Source organism: Rousettus aegyptiacus, unplaced genomic scaffold (assembly GCF_014176215.1).
Source record: "Rousettus aegyptiacus isolate mRouAeg1 unplaced genomic scaffold, mRouAeg1.p scaffold_m13_p_4, whole genome shotgun sequence".
NCBI classification, from domain to species: Eukaryota; Metazoa; Chordata; class Mammalia; order Chiroptera; family Pteropodidae; genus Rousettus; species Rousettus aegyptiacus.
The window spans coordinates 146,669,591-146,673,870 of record NW_023416307.1 but is presented as its reverse complement, the minus strand read 5'-3'; positions in this window follow the sequence as shown (position 1 = coordinate 146,673,870).

The window sequence follows — 4,280 nt, the reverse complement described above, 5'->3', positions numbered from 1 at the left end:
CTTTCTCTATATTCAGATGACTCCATTTTTTCATACCTCCTAAGACTTCTTCAAGTTCCAGCCTTAATAGCCAAATGACCACCTCGAATATTCCCTGGGATGCTTTAGAGACTATCAAACGCAAATGTCCATAACCTCTTCTAGCTCCACCCTCAAAGGAAATCCCAGAAGCCCTTCCAGTTCCCTTCACTCCAGGGAATGGCATTGCCACCCATGTACTTGAGTACATGCCAGAAACTTGGTAATTATTCTTATCTCTTCCTCTTTCCTAATCTTACCATTTAACACAACCTTATTATTTAACACACCCCTTCAATTTTTACTCCTAATTCTCTAACCTCTCCATTTTTCTTGGACTTGCACGCACGCTCTCTCTCTCTTTCTTTCTCTCTCTCTCTCTCTCTCGGCCCCCCTCCTATCTTTCTCTGTTTCTCTCTCTCTCTTTCTATTTCTGTCTCTCCCTCACTCTTTCTCTCTTTATTTAGGCTGATATGCTATATTATGCCACCTGCAAGTTGGAGAACGAGGGAAGCTGGTGATGTAAGTGTGCCCAAACTCAAAGGTCTGAGAACCAGGAGAGTAACAGTGTAACTTCCAGTCTGAAACCAAAGGCCTGAGAACCATCGGGGTCATGGTATAAGTCCTAGAATTTGAAGGCTAGAGAATTAGGGGCTCCAATGTCTAAGGGAAGGAGAAGATGGATGTCTGTGTTCAACAGAGAGAGAAGGAATTCACCCTCCTTCCACCTTTTTGTTCTGTTTGGGTCCTCAACTGGTTGTATGATGCCTGCCTACATTGGTGAGGGAGGATCTTCTTTACTCAGTCTATTGATTCAAATGCTAATCTCTGCCAGAAACACTTTCATAGAGAAACCTAAAAATATTTGCCAGCTATCTAGGCATCCCTTAGCCCAGCCAAGTTGATGCATAAAATGAACCATCATACTCAGCCTTGAGCATTACATTCTTAAGCAACCTTATCCTTTGAACCCAACTCTGAACTTGAATCGCCGAATAAACGAATAAATCTTCCTTATGGACTTGGTGTTTTCAAGCCCCTTTAGGCTCTTTTATGTTCATATCTATATATAGTCATCAAAATGGTGGTAAATTAATATTATTTTTTTTATCTTAACAGTTATATTTCTTGAAACGTGTGTTAAAAGGTGGTAGGAGTGAACATTATAGACCTAGGCTTTTTGACATTTAGCATCCCTGTTTCTCTAATTGTAAAGTACAAATCATACTGATTTAACTCCTGGGATTGTTGTGCAAAATAATGTGTGACTAAAAGCATTTTGCAATTCCAAAGTGCTACATAGAAACACCGTGATGGTGATAAACATCATCATCATCATCATCATTTTATGCTATATAATCTTAGTGTTCTGGAATCCTTAGGAGTAAAAGCCAATATCCATCATATTGATGAACAAAATATTCTAAAACCTACTCACTGTTGACTCAGCGATGACTTTATTCACATAATTTAGGGTATGAAAGTAATACATGCTAAATATAAGTCAAAACAAGAACATATTAAGTTAACAAAAGGCCCAAATCAATTTTTTTTTCCCAAGGGGACTATTAATCACATTTTACCCTAAGGATTTTGTGTTGAGACTATTTAGCCATCTAATACTTTTGCAATCAAGCAATGGCATTTGTGTACTTACCAAGTAGTCATGTTCTCTTAAGCAGAGAGGGTTGTGGACTGAGGTCAGAATGTGAGAGAAATACTGCCCTTGAGGACTTGTTCTGTCAGTGACTTGTTGTATGACCTTGGGAAAGGCACTCTACTTCCTGCGACTTACTTAGAAGATGGACATAACCACAAAACCTTCTCCTGAGTCTGCTGTGAAGAATGCAGACCAATATATGTAATAGTATTTACTACTCTATAGATTGTTGTGTGGATGTAATTTATTGAAAGGTGGCCCCTTAGCTATAGCCAAATGGATCATCAGGTTAACTACAAGTCAGAGAGCGCAAGGAGAAATGTAAAAACAGTTTTCCTTTTCATCTAAGGAAATAAACTCAGGACCACTTGAGAGTTCTTTTGAACCCTTCCAACATCAAGTATCAAAAATGTTCACTTAAACAGTGAATAACAGCCCATTCCCAATGGTCTTGTCCGTGAGATGCAAAGCATTGAAGTCATTGGAAATATATTTTTAATCTAAATATTTCATATTTTAGACATGCGGCTGAATTGACTTCCTAGTCTCTTATCTCTTACAAGTACCATAATCAGATTGTTTGCATCTCCTCTCTAGTCCTTAATTTATCAGCTCTATTTTATTACTCCCATTTAACAGATGAGTATTTAGATTCGGGGAGTTTAACTGGCTTGCCAAAAGTCACTCCTTTATAAATTTCTTGCTAAATCATCTAAAAATTATACTAACCAGTTTGTAATTGATGTTCTTTGACCTGGACTTAAGGAACGTATCAGTGGTATGGGGAGAGACGAAGTCATGCTCTAATCTCCAGAGTAGGTGTCCTACACATTCTCTCGCTCATAGGCCAAATGCTCCCATAAGTTTATATGATGCATGAATGTAAATATATTGTTTGATCTTCAACGACTCTGTCACAGGTACTACTACTGTCCCATTTTACATGTGGAAATGGAGCCACAGAGAAGTAAGGAACACATACGTAGTTAATAAGCTGTAAAGGACAGGACTGATGACATTCTGACTCCAAACTCACACTTCGGAGCTACACTGCACTACCTCTGTTGTTCTCTGTGGTCCATCGCAAACTTTTACCCTCCTATCAAGAACCGAAGTCATGTCTTCTTCTTCTTTCTAATCTTTGACTTGAATTATCCAATAAAATGCAGTAAAATGTCATTTTGTGAGCGCGGGGACTGGGTCTCAGGGGACTCTGCGCTTCTCTCTCAGCGTTCAGATATCTAGCCTGCAGAAGGATGAGGGGCAAGTACAATGGCTGTTCTATCTGAGCCACTTTGACCGGCTAGCCCGCAGCCCATCTGGAAGCTGACTCCTGACAAATGGGTGAACCCAGCAGAGATCAACCAACCCCAGCCAGATCAGCAGAACTGCTCAATTGAGCCCAGTGTAAATGGACGATTTTACACTGGAACTGTGAACTTAACAGATGGTTATTGTTTTAAGTCATTAAGTTTGATATGACTTGTTATGTGGCCAAAATGATAGATGTCTCAAGAGGAAGTAAAAATAGGTGTTATAATAGCCAGGAGAAAAATAAAAGAAGAAGAAATATGCCCTTGAATAATAGGGAAGAAAGATGACCCTGGAGGATAAAAAATGTAGCAAAAGCTGCAAAATTCCCTTTTCATTTTCATGTCACCTATCCTCTCTCTCTGTTCTTTGACATAGATTAATATGTGAAGGACCCAAAAGAAGAAACATAATCACGGCAGTCAAGATATATAAATTTAGAAAAAGAAATAAATAATTAAAGGATAGAAGAAGTGAAAAAAAATCAAAGAAAGAAAAAGGCAAAAGAAAAAGATTTAAGTATGAAAGGAAGCAAAAACCACTTCTCCATATTGTTTTTCAGCATCTTCATGTCTTTTAGGACTAGTAGGTGATAACAAAGTTACTGCCTTGGAAAGAAAAAGAAACAAGTAGGAAAGGAAAGTTAGAGCAAATGTGCTGATGTTAGGTGTGCTTGGCTATGAAAGACCAAGAGTCAGATTCGAAAATAAGGGCAAAGGCTAACCGCAGCTCTCTGTCCTATATTTAAATCCCCGGAGTGGAATTTTACTGAGGATGGCAGCGCTTGCGGAAATGGCACCGTGGAACATAAAGGACAATTGTGGGTGTGTACAGCAGGCTCTCTTTTAACCAGGGAACAGATAATCCTCAAGAATTCTCTGGTCTCCTCTGATCCAGTAGCCTCATCTAGAATTCACGGACACACGAAATGCCGGACACAGATTTGCTTATTTCCCGTTGTTTGTCTTTGGGATGACTCTGTTAGTAGAACTGAAAAACTCAGGGGTCGGCGGCTGTCTTTAACATTCATGTGAAAGGAGAATCTGATGGTCTCCATGCTCTGTGTCTTTAGTCTGGGCTATGTTGTCATGGTTGTTCTGTATTCAACCATATATGACAAAAGTACAGTGATAGAAATGGGAAACGCTCACTCCCCTCGGTGGCTGAATAGAGACTTGATTGTTACACTAAACAGAATAAAAGAACAAAAATGAAAGATTTTTTTCAAGGCTAATTTGCTTTTTCTTCGTGTATCGGGCCTGCCTTTGCTCCTCCACCGAAACAGAAAGTG